Here is an 18,477-nt window from a genome sequence, read left to right on the forward strand (position 1 = left end):
TCAAAGTGAAAGCTAACACTCCCATCAGGAATATGTGACTATTAGAAACAGATTACTGATCAGTGCTGTGGAAGGTCAACTGATAATAGATGTATGTTTGCACTTTGGGCTATGATCAAATCTTTGACTACAAATAGCTAAGAAATGTACACTTTTAAAGCTTGGAGATGCTTGTGCACATAAATGTAAATTCTTGCAAGTGAGTTCTAAGCTCTGTTGTAATCCTTAAACAATGATAAACTCTTCAGAGCTCCATCATGGAGGGAATAAAAAGTAGACTTGATTTAATGGTAGGTCATCTCTGTTGTAGCAGGCATAAATTCTCATTAGCTCCATTTTGTGCTGTCATTTGGGAAATATTATTAAGCTTTGAAGAACTTAGGTACCTGTCATTTAGCTGGTACCAGAGAATACTCCTTTCCAGTCCTACTGCCTGATATTTCATGGATATATTGTGTTTGCTCAATCCATTCATGTTGTTATTTCCCACTGAGACAAGCATGTGGCATTTGAACTAAAGTGAGTTTGTGACTATGCTTAGGAGAAGAATGAAAATATAGGCATCTGCATAAGCTGTAGATAGGGGTTAGTTTCTCCCCTGAGGTTACAAGAAAGTTGCCGTTGTCTTAACTCCACAGATGCTCAAGGGCTTAGAATTGGTTCTAAATGAATTATTAGTCTGACTTACTATACCAGTGGGGCAAATCCTAAACACATTTGTTCTCTTCTGCTGACATCTGTGCCAATTTTGCACACAGAATGAATATAGAACATACCTCTTAGACTTTCACTCCGAAATAAGTCTCAAGATCCAGCAGTTGAAATGCTTCTAATTTTAATGGAAGTGTTGTATGTGAAATGAACGGAAAGCATTGCCCTACAGTTTTACAGGTTAGTGTCTGGCTAGTTTCTTTGTAGATATGCAAAGGTTTTTGTTTTTAATAGAAAAAACATGAGTTCCTTCCCATTAGAGCAATGAGTGAACCTTCTCAGCAATGAACAAAATCTCTGATTTCAATAGGCATATTGAGTAGACACGGTCCACTTGCTATAAAAGCTTTTTATAATGTGACCTTACATAAAAGGATATGCTATCTTCAAATTGTACAGATTAAATGAAGGAAAAATGTAAAATGTTATACAAATGTATACTCTTGAAAGAACATACAAAAACCTTGCTTTTTCCTAATCAACTAGGTAGCACACTATTAGCAATTATAAAACATTCCAATGCATATCCATTCCTATCACATGCATTGCTATTCATTGAAAACAAGCAACAATGCAAAAAGGAAGCTTAGAATTTTAAAAGATTTCTATCTGCATCATTTAATATATTGGTTCTTGATGGCAGTATTTAATACAGTGCATAAAAACCTGTTGCAGAGTTGGCATAATAAGATTATGTTCTGTGTCCTATTACTGAGTTTCTGTAGCAGCATGTCCCTATTGGCTTTTGTAAATGCACTTGTAGTTCTAATGTGGTTCATCACATAAATTTCTGTCCATCACAGCAGCCATTTTTGATGAGATGTTTTTTGATAGATGGTATGGAAGCAGACAGAATGAATGAGTCACTAAATTTTCCTTTGTTCAATGCAAGCTATCCACTGGATACAGAGGGCAGCACTGTCTATCATGTGGCAATTTGATCATCCTTTGTTTTCATATTGGTATGTTCATTTTATAAGTCAAGTCAGAATTATGATGATACCCTTTTCCTCTAAATTAGTAATCAGTAGTTTATTCTTTCAGCCTCCTGTCATCTATTACTGGCATAATTTGGTGTGACAAGTTAATAAATATTAGAAAAGACCAAAATATATGAATGGTTACCTACAATAGATTTATTTAAAATGTAAACAACAAGAAAAAACAACTTCTTAAATTTGCTGTAGATCCATCAATTAAAAGAAGATTTCCCTCTCTATTTAACTGAGAAGATCTATTATAGATGATGACTCAGAGACATTCAAGGCTCTATAACAATGCATACTGGATTCATTGCAAGATACTTCCCACAAATAAATTAACTTAGTTTCATCTTAAAGTTTTTGAAGTTACTAATTCAAATTTTGAATGAACTCAAATATGTAGCTTTACTTCTGTTAAGCAGAGATTGCAAAAAGAGAAGTGGAGGCAAAATTAGTATCTAAAAAAGTTAGGTATGGCTTGCTGAATACAAGAAAAATTCTTTTTCCAACCCTATTTTGAAAAGAGAAAGTGTTCTTCCTAAGATAAGCCCTAAACCTTCATTTAACTAGAATATGACTTTTAATTACATTGCCATTGCAGAAAAATAGAACATCTCAATTTCATGGGTTTAAACTGCAGAAAAGAAATGTTGCTAACTCATACCCATGTTTCTGAGCTTTGGAAAAACTGTAAAACAGCATGAGATTCACATGATAGAAATGCACTTACATCTTAGAAGCTTTTTAAGAGAAGTGTTATTTTTCTATTGTCTTTATTTGGTGCAATCAATGTATATTCTTTTTCTTCACAGGACCACACTATAATTCTTGGATAGGGTCACAAATCAAATTAGACTCTTGGTCACCTCTAAAGAGCAAATAGAATAACAGCTCAGTGAAGAAAAGTGCGCCATTTACTATAATCAAACGTAAAATGGCAGTGCTTTTGTTAGAAAGGCCTCAAATAAAGGAGTATGAAAACTTAGTGAAGGGGCTGGTTTCCTTAAGTCGCAGTAAAGCTATTAGTGGAAAACATGGCAGTGTTTCTATCCCCCTCAAAATCTATGCTTCACATAAGATAATGTACAAGAAAGAAAGCAAACCTGATGAAAATTTGAATTATTCCTTCAAGTTTATTAAAATAGTTGATGTGTCCTTTAAAATTTAAGACTTCCATTCAACAGGCTATTTTACCTGTGGGCTTTCTCTTGTTCATAATATGTTTGGAAACTAAAATAAACCTTGTGAGTTGAAATTAATTTTGGTCTGTCTATGAAAAAATAATTTTATGGATTATTCACATAATTCATATGCATTTCTTTAAGACTGATATGCTTCTTGTGATTTATTTATGATTAGAGCTTTTTTCGCATATTCTAAAGGAAAGATGTAGCACACAATTTGGGCCTAAATAAAAATTTTTGCACAGTAGATTTCATGTTTATCTTTCCACATAAAAGGATCACATAGTTATATTCCTCATAAAAGAAACCATTAAGGTCCACTTCTACTGATACATCAAACTAAAGATCTACTTTTTTTAATGTATAAATCTCATAGTATAAAATACAGGACATTAGGCAAGTAATGGATTTCAAAACATGTAAATATATTAAGATACGTTTTTACCTGATGGACTGTGACTGGTTTTTTGATATGGTCTATTGGTTACAAATCAGTATCAACAAAATTCATATAATGCACATAAGAATATCTATCCATTTTGGATTATACACAAGATCTTTCAGGTCAGACTTTCTAAATGTACGTGCAAGCTACTTCCAACAATGATTATTTCATCTTCACAATATCTATTAATGCAACATTTCACTGAGACACAATCTTCCTCTAAGTTAGTCTCAGGATGAAAGTTGGTGTAATTTTTCTCCTGCTCTGAATTCAGTATAAGAAAGGAAAGAAGCTCAACGCAGCTGGCACTGTGTGGGTCAGGAAGGAAGGTAATGATGGAGAAAAGAAAAAGAAAAAAAGAAAAAGAAAAAAGAAGGGAAGGGAAGGGAAGGGAAGGGAAGGGAAGGGAAGGGAAGGGAAGGGAAGGGAAGGGAAGGGAAGAACAGAGGGAGGGAGCTGTCCAAATACAGCTTTCCATTATCTTTTCAGTCGAAGTATATGAGCCATTGTGTTTATAAGAGGAAACTGAGGGCAAAGTAAATATTGTTTCCCTTTCCTCTCATAGCTGCCTAATTTCATGACAATACATTTTCTTTGTCATTGCTGTCAACTTAGTGGTGGGATTTTCAAAAACACTCAGGTCTGTTTGAAAAACCCTGTCCAGATCTCTTCAATATACAAACGTGATGAGATTCCTGACAGTGATCAAAATATCTTTGAATGCTGACAGACAAGAGGAAATCACATTCAAGATTATAGGAGCAGTAACACACGCACAACTTTGCATGCCAAGAAATGTAAGTTAATGTCCAGCACCTGGCTTTCAGATGTGCAAAAGATATATAACACACTTGGCCCCAGATCTGTTTGATTTACAGTATCTCATCAGTGTAAAGCAGATAGTAACCTGATATAAAAAGGAGAGATGATAATTTCCCTCAGCAGAAAAATCACTGCATGACATATAGCTAGGGTATAAGAGGATATTTGAAGACTATAGCGGAAGGATGTACCCATCTCATATGATTCATACCACCCTCCCACTCCTGTAAAGTATGCCAGCAAACTACCTAGGCCTTACCTAGCTGAGGATCAGGTGAGTAAAAAAGTTAACCATTTTCCTTAGCTCTGCTGAGCCTGAAGTTAGAAGAGGAGATAACCTGGCCACATCAACTTTAGATAAAATTATAAGCATGAAACACACATGAAGGTACGGTAAAATTCAGATAATTACGTAAGGAAATGATATGCAACAATTTGTAAGTGTTTCAAGCAAATTAACATGTAAGGCCAACCTATAAATATTTGTGATTACATATACTAAAATTGAAAATCAGTATCTGCAGCAAAAACAAGTAAATCCCAGCCATTCTGCATCCATTCCATAATGTTTTGAAGACCAAATACAGTTCAGAAGCAGTTATGTATGAAAGTAATTTTGTTTTTTTTTCCTTTATTTACCCTTTCCTTAAATTATATACTTTGAATTTAAGAACTTATCTTGAATATGTCCCATAGTGTGTCCAAATATTAACCAAAGTAGTCTATAAAAAAGGTAAATCTCCAAATCTAAGGGATTAAGTGTTTGTATTATAAATCTACCTCTTCCACCCATCAAAAAGAAAGGTCTTGGAGAATAGCCATAGGTTTCACAGGGGTTTGGTCTTTGAAGTGCCTACTATATTGATGTTCTATTGATACTAAAACTTTTATTGAAAAGACATTTTTTTCTTTGTTATTAATATTGCCCAAAAATGTTTTTAGCACATCACAAAAATAATGATAACTAGAAAATGGATACAATTTTCCCTTCTTGTTTCTTCTTAAATAAGTTAGCTCGTTCCATTCTTTCAGACGTATATTTATAAATACAGTGAGTTTTGCCTTGCAATTGCCTGGATTCTCCCGTTTGGCATCTTATGGCCTTTTCGTCTACAACTTACTAATATATTTCAATAAATTTCAACTTATTTCATAAGTATAAGAATGTTTTGAGCATTTCTGTTATCATTTACAGGTGAACATCTGGGAAAACAGTAACACTTTTCTATGCTAAATTTTCCAAAGATGAGAAAATTGCAAATAATTCATGAAAAACTGTGTGAGAATTCAAGACAAAGTATGTTGTCTCAAAACTTAGTCACAGACATGGAGTTAAATTAATGAGAAAAAATGGTGTTATATCCCCAACAACTGCTTTGCCCTGTTATGTTCAGGAAAATCATGATCTTCAGAAATGATTGAGAAAGCTTGAATGTAGGGATCTGACACTTAACTTATTTGCTGCAGTGCCATTGTCTTCTGTATGTCAAGGTGTTGATACATAGTCACTTGTTATATCAGATAGCGAATACAATAATTAGAATAAAAGAGTAGGAAAGCAAATTTTTTAGAAATGCAAATAAACAAACTAAAACCCTTTTTTGGTGTCAAGGACCAGTCTGGGACATCTTGCTACCTAATATGGAAATGAAGCAGCTTCCTATAATGAGTTTTTCAGTCTTAGGTGAAAATATTAGTATTTCTATTTCCTGAATGAGGAAACTCAGAAGAAGCGATTTACACAAGTTATAAAGCAGATCACTGACAGGGAATCTGTATTATTCAGTATGTCTCTTGTTTCTTACTCTTTAGTCCAAGCAAATGAAACTCAATCTCATTGTCTATCTGTATAATATGTACCAGAAACCGTGCTAAAAAGGGGTATGAGGGTTGCATAATACCTGGTAGATGAATAAAATTTGAATATGCAATTAAAGTTTGGTGCATTAATGCATTTTTATATCAGGATATTCCAAAGTACATAATAAATGGGCAAGAATATTTGATGGGGGGAAAAGCCATGTTACTGGAAATGTAAAAAACATTTAGAATAAATTTGCTTAATTTTTAAGCTAAAAGAAAAAATACACCTGTACATGCTTGCCTGTATGTGAAATAAACTTTCAGTCCAAATATTAAAATTTGATAATGATGTATATACCATGCTGAACAATATTTTGTAATAGAAAGTGTTGAGTAATTATAATGATAAGAATTGATACCAGTTCTCTCTGCAATAACTTGTTACATATTCATGGCAAGTGAGACATGGAGCTTCGTTCTTTTTCAGAGGAGTATTATACCAAAATATCTGTTGCTGAGGTTTTTCAAAAAGTCTTCTCACTTGCAGAAGTAGGTTGTGCTTCCACTTATCAGAAAATTGATTTCTACTTGTGAGACATTGTGTGATCCTGAAATCTTCTAGTTCAGAAATTCAGCAATGTTTCCTGTAACTTAAATCAATGTTTTTCTTTTTCTTTCCTTTTTTTTAAAAAGGCTTTTCATAATTAAGTTGAGCATCCCTATGCTTCTCAGGCAGAGTCCTTCACTGCATCTTCTCTCGTACATTAGTCCTGTTAATTGGTTCTGTAATGTGAATTATGTGTCCGGAAAGAGAATGAAGAAAATTACTTCTTTTGTGAGCTATTATCCAGCTACTGTTATTGGGAATGCTGTTCACATTATAACTCATATGATGTCTTCCCCTTCATCACTTAGACCTTTCTCATGCTGGCTCACTAAATAGCTCACCTTGGGCCAAATTAATAGCTGATGCAATCTATGAGACTAGATTGATTTCAAAAGACTCACAGACATTCTCTTTCTCGCTCACTCTTCTTCTTTCTTTCTGTATATATTATAATATTTAAACACATTTATTTTTATATTTTATTTATGGATTGATTTTTAATTTTTATATTTATTTTTATATTTATAATTTATATATTTATAATTTATATATTTATATTTGTATTTTATTAATTTATTGATTTTTATACAGTTTTTTAAACAAAGAATGCTGCATTTTAGATTAGTAACATACCATTACAACTCTTTTGGTAGCTTTTCTCAATGGTTTCATTATTATTCAGTGTAATCCATATTATATTTACACATTCATCCATCCCAGATCCACAAGCACTTTGTTATAGAATACACCAGTCTTCAGCAGAACGTAACAGGAGAGGTGAGGAATATATTCCACCCTCTTTGAACAGAGGTGTATATCAGCTAGGAACACAGAAGGAGCAATTCTCTATCTGCTCTGAAGAGAGGTATATTAGGATAACAGAAAGATCAAAACATCACTAATTTCTGGTGGATTATTCACCATTCTCCCACGCAATAGAGCATTCAGAACATGAGATAGTTTGAAATGAGTAAAAGCTGAATTCTTTTCCCCAAGGGTGTTTTAGGGAAAGTGAGAATGATGATACCCATCACTCTTCCTCGGAGTGCTCACACCTTTGCAAGGAAGCTCAAACACATAGCAACATAAGAAAGAGCACAACAACTGTAAACAGCTAGGCTGATGGGATTGAATGGCACAGGGCTCTAATACCTTAGCTTTTTATGGTTCAGTACTAAATTCAAAGTTGAATTAGTTAACATCAGTTTAATGGCCACATTTGAGCCTCCGATGGATATTTTTTTCACATCATAAAGCCTCCAGTCTATTTAGAGATTTTTATGATGCTTTTGCTTAAGACTTGCCATAAACACATTTTAGAACAAGACTAAAAAGCCTTGTTAGGCATTTGAGAAGTAGACAATGAACTTTGCTAGAACCATCTAACACAATGATATGAATTTTTAAATTCCCTGAATGTGTCGTGTAGAAATGCAATATTAATTATAAAAAGCACATTAGTAGTATTTGTTAGGCACATGATCAGCTTTTATAGACTTATACTGAACCCTGACATGGTGAAACTCTGCAGAATAGAAATCCTAATCTGTTTTAATACAGACCCAGTTTTCACGATGAATCTATGCTCACAGAACATCAACTTTCTGAAGTAATGTAATAAGGTCATTATCACATATCACAGTGACTGGTGAAAAGAACCTAAATAGGATTAGCTGCTCATCAGTCCTTATGATTATATGTGACTAGCCAGTGGCTGGCATTTACCATGGAAGTGAAGAATGATCTTTGCACTTTCTCTTATGAAATAGCTGGCTCTTTTATCACCAAGTGCCTAACTGATACAAGTTCTTGGGTTGTCAATTCCCATCCTCAGGTGGTCAAGTTTTTTTGTTGAAGTGTTTTGTGTGTGGCAGCAGGTAATAGGTATATAGGACCCCTCACCCTGTTGAACCATATTGAAAAAGAAGCCAGGAGACAGCCTGTATTTTTCACATGGTGTTCAAATAGCAGCAGTATTACAGTGATAAAGCTACAAGTTTTCTGCATGCAGAAAAGATACAAGTAAGAAAAAGTCTGAAATAAGGGAAAGAGAAGGCAGACAGACCAAATCATTCAGAGGCTCAGATGATAAGAGATGAAGAGGTCTCACCTAGAGGGAGACTTCTCTAGTGTGCCCCGTGAGTGTGATCTGGCGAGCCTCTCTGCTGACACAGTGCAGCAAAGGGCATGCCATTTTTCGACTGGCAGGACTGTTTCCTTTCACAGGCCCCCTGGATGAACACATGCCACAGAATTTCCTCCATTCTTTATTGCAAAGATCAACTTGGATCACCTTGACTGTCTCATGAATAATGCTATCACGATGAGCCTATCTAACCTTCTCATTTTCTCCAGTTGGCAAGAAACCCATGCTAAGGGAAGTGTGTAAAAAATGACAAAACAGAGTAACAAAGGCCATTGGATGCAGAAAGCTTTAGGAGAGTCAGATCTCATCAGGCAGATAATATGAGCATAGGATGAGTGATAAAATGGACAGGTGTGGGGTATGCTTGTAGTTTACCTAGCATCCCTCGCAGTACAATGAGAACACGGCTGGGTTTCTGTAAAGGTAGTTCCTGAGCCTGCAGTACGGTAACAGGTAAAATACGGAACAGTATGGCTACAACCTTCGAGTCCAGGCCTCTGTTACGAGACGCACACCACTGCAAGTCCTTTTATTTGATGATCAGGCTCTACCTTAAAATGAGTTACGCTGCTTTGCCTCTATTACTTCTGTTAGAAGAATGTTGCAGAAGAGCATTGCTCAGGCAGAAGTTTTCTTCCAGTTTCTAGTCCCATTTGATTTGTGGCTAGTTTACTGCCATTTGTCCTTGTACCAACCTTGTCCTTTAACTTAAATGTGTTTGCATTTTTGTTCAATGCTGAATTATTGTAAGCCCTCCTTCCTGTACAGGGGTCACATAAAAATACTGGAATAACTGAAGCATAAAGAAGGGTTTCTGTTTGTAAACTCATTACCACAGTGACAAATTGTCTTTCACAAATCTTTAACTCTCCTTTCTCATTTTAAAAGTTGAGTGTAGCAGATTAGGTTGTGCACTGGCTGTGGTATATACTTGGGAAGAATCATCTTAATGTTCTCGTTTTCAACCTTCATATATAATTTTATACCACTTTTTACTCAAACTGATGTGCTGTCTGGGGACATGCAATTGCGAGTTCACACAGCAGCCCATACTTGTAACCGTGCAGCAACAAAATTGCTATGTGCTTCCTGAGAGTGGAGTGCTGTCATTGTCAGTAATCAGGATAAGTAATACCTATCAACCAGAGCCAGGCCTGACACCTCCTGACAGCTTGACGGTATGCATGCATTTCCTCATTGCATTTTAAGGCTTCTGACAGGGGCTGTTTTTCCTCCTTTTGGGTGTTCTGTTCAGGTTCTATTTGGGCAGATCATTTACAGTTTCTTTCTTTTTCAGAGTTTTCTAAATAAAAGAGAAAAAATACAAAGGCTGTATCACACGAAATGTTGATTTTCTCTTTTTCAATATGCCTTCCCAACATGCCACATTGTTGTAACACCTGCTGATATTCATTCTAAGAGGAGGTTAAAGTAGGTTAAAGAGAGAAAAGAGGTCTAAATTTGAAAAACTGAACGATGTTGATAGCTCTGAAGAATGACTGACATCAGCCTCAAGGCTATCTTGCCTTGAGAGGCTTCTCAGTGAAAAGCTGACTTCACCACATCTCTTTTTTTATTCACTTATCGAGAGCTGTTAGTTCACCTAAGTGCAGTCCTTTTTCTCTCGCTATAGGATTTGTAGGTATACAGTGAGGCAAATTAGTCTCTGGTGTGACCCCAGTGATTTTGCTTTTCATACCAAAAGGAGTGAAGTCCAGTATGTCCATTATTTTCCATTAAAGATGGACTAAAAGGAAAGCAGAACAAATACAACAGTTTTGGGAATCTTTGCATAGATATATAAAATTGCATTTCATATTGCATTTCAAATTCTAATTTTGGCCACTCCTAAGAATAAAATGCAGATATATCATAAGAAGAGCATTTTTCAATGAATTTGAAGCCTACGGCGAAGAAAATCTTGACAGAATTGAATGCAGGAGAGCGATTAAAAATAAATACTTGTCTGTATGTGAAGTCCAAAACAGAGCCAGTCACTTTGACCTGGCTGACCACTTACATGTATTTAATTAGGGTATTTTATTTGGCCCACCCTCCAGGCCAAAGTAGTTCACCATCGACTAGTTTATCACAGAGTAGTTCACAAAATGTTCATGACTGTTGCTATGGTAAGGATTTACTATCTCTCCTTGAACTAGGGAAAAGAGATACAATTTTGATTCTCCTTTCTTTCACTTCTGTGAAAGATACTGGATTTCTTCCCTTTAGTCCTGATCTTGAGAAGGTAACAGCAAACAGACCAAGCTCTTCGGAGTCCAGAAAACGAGAACCAGGGGACTGGAAGACTGGAACTTATTATAAATAATGCCTTGTAATGGGGAGCCAGGCTGCTTCTTTATTTGAATTGTGGAACAAGAATTGGGTCCAGTTGTTTTGAGGAAGAGAATCCTTAAATTCATAAAGACAAAGGTGGGCAACTCACAGTTGCAGAAGCATAAGACAGGAAGAAAATGATGCTTTTCTGTTCACCCATAAACATTTGGTAAGTACAAAATGAGGGAAATAACTACCAGACTCAAAAAATGTGTCAGGGGATGCACCTTCCAAAAGCAAAAAGGAGGAGCAAATATAATGTTTTTGTATTTTGCAAGGTTGGGTTAGATCTGTGAAGAACAACCACATATAAGAAAATGAATCCACTGGAGGGAAAGAGATAAACAATATAACAAATCAAAAGTTCAGGTCTGATTCTGAGGTGTTCATTTGCACCTAACTTTTGCAAGACCAGTCAGCTGCAGTATCATCTGACGTTTGTTTTTTGTGAATCTAAGTTCTGAAGAAAACTAGTAAGCATGTGTTTTTCAGGCTGAACTTATTCCTGAGGGGAGAAAAAGAAATCCTGATTTTAACTGATCTTACAGAAAAAAGATATAGGAATTTGTTTCTGTCACCTCCTCATTCTTTTTACAGGGTGGGACAATCTATATTGATAATAAGTCCATTTAACAATTTCATTGTACCTGCCAAATGATGATGAGCTTGATTTGGTCACCTGCCGGAGTCCTCCACTGGAATCTCACTGTGTGTTTGTGGTCAGTGTCACCACAGCTGAGACAAAACTCAGCTGAGACACAATCTGGGACCTTCAGGGTACACAGCCAGCAATCCTACTAGCTGAGACGTAGGGGAATCAGGAAGAACAGTGTTAAATTGGTCTTAGTCAGAAGTGGGTGTATAAGAGTCAAATGACTTTTTATTGCAAAATAAAAGAAAAAAGAAAGGGAAAAAGATCAATCTATTTCTATTTCTTGACAATATGGTAAGTTGATAAACTCTCCCACCTTCCTGAAATAGAGGAATTCTTACTTTAAGATTAGCTACTCAGATGTTTTGATTTTTTATTATGCCCTTTGATGAGAAGTGACATGCATTAGAGCTCATGAAGCTAATGATCTCAGAGTCATTTTGGGGAATACATAATGCAACTCTGTGGCGGATGAATGGCATGGACTCAGGAGGGTTTGCGTCCTGAGACCTTTATTGTTTATTTCTGAGCATATTTAAAAAGTTAGCTGCTTCAGTGGTTTCACAGACACAGTTTTCTAAGTCAATCACCATGCAGATTATGTCACAGGGAGCCAATCATTGCACCGATCACGCACGCAGCGGTCACGCCTTGTACCTTGCTACTTGTTTAGAAAAGCTGTCTTGCCCTTAACCTTGGTTCCCACTGGCTTCTGCTAGTTTATCTATACTTTCTCAGGATGTATCATTCCCACCTGCACCAGTGTCCTTGGGTACGTTTGTCTGAGGCTCCTGTTGCTTGCTACTTGCAACTTTCCACCAGTTTAACCCTGTCATGACCCTCCACACAACTCATTAGAGACAGTTCATCTTAGACAACAGGATAAACTCTACTATTCCAAACTTGCAGTACATATAGGATTGCATAGGTAGAGTTCATCATGAGGATGACAGAAGGAACAGGAGGAATAAACTGATGATTACAGACCATATCACATACTTGTATTTTTCATCATTCCTGCCTTAAATCAGCATTTTGGAATTCATATTCTAATGCATAACACAAAAAACTACTTACTGCTACTGAGTAAATTAAATAAGCAATTTATAAGATGTCAGTCTCTCCTACTTATACCCATTATAATTCATTCTTTATTATCCAAACATGGGTCAGAAAACCTTTAAGAATAAGTACACATGCTGCCATTTACATGAGAAATAAATTAGATTTCTTTAATCTCAGGTAATAGTACTTTGTGCTATTTTTATAAATAATCCAATCACTGATGTCTTGTTAAATCAGATTGCTTATCACAAAGTGTTGTTTTAGACTTACTTGATGTTTCTTGATAATAAATGAATACTACTGTTAAAGTTCTGTTTTTCTTTAAGGACTACCTTTTTGATAGCTCATCACCTCATTTTATTTCATTGATTTTCTGTCTTTTTCTTAATGTTACAATTCAAGTTATAACAAAAAGTAATCTTTGTTTTGTATTCTTAATATAGGAGGCAAAGAAAAGGCAAAAGCCTTGCATCATTTTGTGTTACTTTTTCTACCATAATCCACATCTCCCGGTAAAACATATATGCTATATGCTGCAGAATGTTTATCACTTACGCAGAGTGTTTGAATACCTTCATGTGTATTGCATATATGTATCATCTCTGCACATATGCATATCTATATTAACCATCTGCAACATTAATGAATAGATATTTCCTTGCCTCCCTTCCTTCTTCTTTCAAACATCTCTCTTTTATCAGGGGAAATATCACAACACAAAGTCATTAAAATGACCAATAACCTCAGTAAATCTTCTTTCAGTACCAACAATGAAAGGCCAAGTGCTCTGCTGATGAAATGATTCTTCAGATTGCCCATAGATTTACTCACCTTGGTTTCAGTGTCACAGCAGGTCATTCATTTTCTGGTATCATAGCACATTGTAATGATGCAATCCACAGTGCAGATGATCAGAAGTGAAATAATGTGTTTGTATCCTTTGGGAGCTTAATGGATGCTTGTTTAGAATTCCATTTAGTCTCATTCAGGGCTGCTAATCGGTCTGATACATTCTTAATGAAAGCCTTTTAGAGACTTTGCATTTTAGAGTTGCAGAATGTTCAACTATAACATTTCTAAAGAAGAAAAGTAAAATGACTCATGATTTCCAGAATACTTGTGACATCACTCTCTTTTTAAATACTTTGTCTTTACAAAATCCAGTTTAGACATTCACACACAGTGACGCAGTACTAGCTGACAAAAAGGACCTTGGGAGAAATTATAGGAGCCTAGTGATGTATAAGCCAGGCAAGCCATTTTAATAAGGTGAGTCAGTAGCAATGACTGGTTTAGAAGCCAATTTTTCTATTCCCTGTTTGACAAACCATTTGTCTATCTATAATGGCTGTTTTCCCAAATCTTAGTGTCAGTCAGCTGAGTCATTTAAGTTCACACTGTCAAGTGATCTATTACTAGGCAATATTGCTTCTTCCTTCTTTTATTTAATGTTGTGCTTCACTCCCTCCTGGCCTGGTTCATTTTATCTCAGACCATATCAAATGAATAATTGCCTGGATTTAATTCACCACTTGAGGCTCAGTAAAACTACCTAGATGAAGTACAAGATAACCACTCATGCATTCTTGGATATACTCACAGGAATGTGTTTTGTTAAGTAAATTTTACCAAGTAACTATTTCTCCTGGTAAGAAAAAGGCATGTGAAAGCTGTGTAAAACATCTTCATTCTACATTCACAATACCTATGACTGGATGAAATAAGTAAAATTTTGGTTAAAAATCAACCTCCTGCATATAATAACCATTTATGATGTAGAAAAGTAAAGGTGGGACTCTTGGTGGCATTTGGATGAAGCATCCAATATCAGCTAAGATTTTCATCTGCTGAATCAGTGACATGTCTATCATTTATTAACACAGACTGCAAAAAAAGAAAGCTGTCCTAGGACACTATGGTTGCAACTCTAGATAAGAGTGCTCATTACTGTGTACCACTGCTAAAAGACTGTGGTCTTTCAAAATGCCGGCCTTGCTGCAGCAGGCTGCTCGTACTGCCAGCACTGAGAAAGTCCTCCTGAGGGCTGCAGCGAGTGCTGAATGCTGCCGGCTTCCTTCACGCATGTGTTATAAAGACACACACATCCTGGCCCGCTTCCCCATCAAGGCTGCAGGCAGTTAAGCCCTTGAAATCCACAGTTCTCTCTGTTTTAGACTCTGGCTATGAGAGATTGGCTCTACTGACAAGAGAGGAGTTTCAGCCGGCTTCTTTAATTTACACAATGAGTTCCACAGCTAGGTGTTTCCTGTAAAATTCTGCAGTGTGATCCTTTCTGTCACTCCCTCGTTCACCATACAGCTAATCTCTTCTCCTGAGTTTGTGTGAAGGGATGGGCTGAAGTAGCCTGGGGCTTCTAGGTACTTCTAGCAATGCCTTAGGGTTTCAGGATTACAGCAGTGGCCCGCTTTCTGTTGCTTATTCTTTATTTTATGTTTCATTTGTTTAATTGTTTTCATCTATTCTCTGGAGTACAGCCCTTAAACTGTGATAGTTAAGCACAATTTAAGATGAATGCAGAAGTGTTAAGAAAATTTATTTAATTGTTTGTTATTTTTAATTCTCCTTCGGAATTGCCAGATTCAGTATTCTCCTACTCAAATATCCTAGAGCAAAGGTGACCAGCAAATCACTGAAAGAAGCTTTTGGGTGCTCCAAAAGGTATCTAGAACCATCAGATATTTTTCAGAAATTGTAAGAGTAATTTGCTATTAGTTAAAAATTATATTCATTATTTATTAGTCTTTAATGAATTACTTAACATACCTCCTTTTCTGCAAGATGAGTACTATAAAGGTACTGTTAGTATTTTATCTTATATCCCTCTGTTAATATTACCAAGTTAGTAGGCATCTTTGCTAAGGGATGGTTATTTATTCAAAGATCTGCTTGACTGCAAAGAGTTACTTGCTTGGTAATTTAATGACAGTTATAGCTTATTTAAACAGAAATAATTGAAACAGTGAGCAATATTCACACCACCTAACTTAAGATTCTTAAATTATATATCCAATAATCTGAAATTAGGTTCTATTCCTAGGCTCCCGCCACATTCGACAAAGAGACAAAAACTTCTCCAGTGAAAAATTCAGAAACTCCGAATTTATACTTCTGCTCTGAAGGCTTCTGCTTCTTCTCTCTTTGACTACAAAGGGAGATGCAACTGCTAACTAGAGGCCAAAATAGATTGGTACTAGATACCATTCCCAGATCTCCCCCCCCCCCCCGCTCATTTAAGTAAGATATCTAATGAAATATATCCTTTAGAAAATAGAACTGCTTCACAGTTTCAATTTATAATATTTTTTTGCACAGAAATATATTTCCTTTTCTTGAAAAACATGTTAACGGATCACAATATAACTGGGCATTGAATTCTATTTTAAGCTTCCTTTGCCTGCTATTGAAATAATGGAATTATATTTACTATACTCAGATTTAATAACTGTTAACATCTGAGTTCATTAGGGTAATCTATTTTGCTGTAATCTGTGTCTTCTGTGACTATTTGGAAAAAAAGTAGTAGAGCTTAATAGCTTGTTGTATCTAGCATGTAACACGAGGGATTTTAATTTTTTTTATAAATCGCATTCTAATTTTTTCTTGATATGTGACCAAATACAAATGTTTGCAGATTAAAAATTAAAAGGAAGTATGTAAATTAATCCTGATAGTTAGGCAAATAATCTAACTGTGGTTTTACTAATTTCACTAACCCTCTTATCAGGTTCACAGAAAGCATGTAAAGTAGGTATGTTTGTATACAGGACATCTAAGAAGTATTCAAAGTTGTAGTCAGCTTGCAGCTGTGGATATCCTGAATTTTCACACTTAATTTGCTTAGCTCACTGGAGGTGTTTGGAAATTAGGATGTAAGATTCTGGAAATTCATGTGCAAGTGAGGCACACACAACACCTACCCTTTTGGAAGTCAATGACATTTTTGCTTGCCACTGAAATATTAACTCTATTTTTACAGTTATTACCAACTAGGATAAAATGTTTTAAAGTATTTAGTGATTACAGCCCAATTTAGAGCTGCGTTTCAGAAGTGATTAGCACGTGTAGATGAACAAAACACAGACAGAGGGATAGACTTAGGCATCTGACTGCAGCCAGCGCCAGAGATGTTATCCACATACCCATCCGTCTCCGGGTTACTCTGTTAGGGCAACTTTTGTCATGAGCAGAGAGATTTTGTGATCTCACAAGTGTGAAGCAATTACTTACTAGCTAAACTACACAAAAGACAGCAAGGCGTAATGAGGTGCTAGGATAAATGTTAGTATGCCCACCACCCTGGCAGAGCTTTTGCTGGCAGTTTTCAGTCCGAAGGGAAGGAACAGAGTCTTGATGTTGCTGATTGCCATCTTTTGACACGTTGTTTTTTCCTTTGGGATTTTATACCTTTTCATGTCAATATTTTTCCTCTTGAATCCTGGAGTTGCTAACTATCCCTGTGTGTGCAATCCTACCTCCGTCTGCAGTTCTACCTTTCTGGTCTTGCACGGCTCCGTGTACTATCTCGCAGCTCTTTTTTACAACTTAGCAACATCTTCAGAAGCCTGAGCCGAGGTTATGCTTCTGGGCTGTGACACAGGTAGGCCTTGGACAGATAGCTGAACGTCTAAGGAGGAGGGAAGCGGCAGGTTACAATACTACCCTATTTAGTATTCATTAGGCACCAGCACCGGGGAGCAGAGATCCCATTATTTCTTGTAGATATACTCTGCTGCCTGCTTCCAGGACTGACATCATTTAAGCTTTTTGGCATTTCCACCAAAGGAGCGGCAAAACTTACAAGGAAGGATCTTAAATTGAAAAGACTTTAGTTCTGCCTTTGTCCTATGGCAAAAATTCTACAAAAGTTCTGACTCTGAGAGCTGACTCTTTTATTCTTCATTGGGTAGCAACCATAATTTCTTCATTACCTCATAAATCTGTTCTTATTCCTTTTCTCTCAGCTGTGCCTCTGTAATGCTCTATGGAATAGAAAATGCCTTTTGGGTCCCTGCCAAATGGGTCTCATAGGAAAAAAATAATTCTTTTTGATTTCCACCTTAGTTATTGGTTAGAGCCATCCTATCCCTGAAAATAGTGTAGCAAATATCACAGATACAAGAAGGGAAAGCAGGACTTCTGTCATAGCAGGATGGTCCTGTGATGTATGTCAAGGACAAGCAGAAAAATCCATGGGTCAGTGAGAACACTTTTCCTTTTTTTTCCCTAGACGTATTACAATGTGTCTCCGAGAGGCAGGGAGATATTTTTTTTATTATTTATTTTTCCCTTTTCCTTATTAGTCTTAAAGGAAGCAACCCCCCTGCCCCAGTGAGTCTGATCCAACCTCCCATGTGGCAACCACTGCTCTGCAGTGAGATGCCAAACACCCTGTGTATCACGTATATCACCTCTCTTCCCGAATTCAATGATCATTTTCTTTCTTAAAAGTATCTCCTTCAGGAAAGTCACTTAGCCTAAGATTACTTTTGCTTTTACCAATTAACATTTTAAAACATAATAAAAGTTTTTATGAGATTGCCATCTTCGTGTAAAACACTCTTCTTGAAAATGACTGTTTTTTTTTTTTTTTTAACTTCCTGCTAAGATGCATTTGTCATTATAAGTCTCTTAGTTCTAGGTTTTGGCATCTACTGATCTTCAATGGATTTTGCTTCATGATTAGCCAAGAAAAATCATTTGAAAC

This window comes from Apteryx mantelli, chromosome Z (assembly GCF_036417845.1).
Source record: "Apteryx mantelli isolate bAptMan1 chromosome Z, bAptMan1.hap1, whole genome shotgun sequence".
In the NCBI taxonomy this organism is placed as follows: Eukaryota; Metazoa; Chordata; class Aves; order Apterygiformes; family Apterygidae; genus Apteryx; species Apteryx mantelli.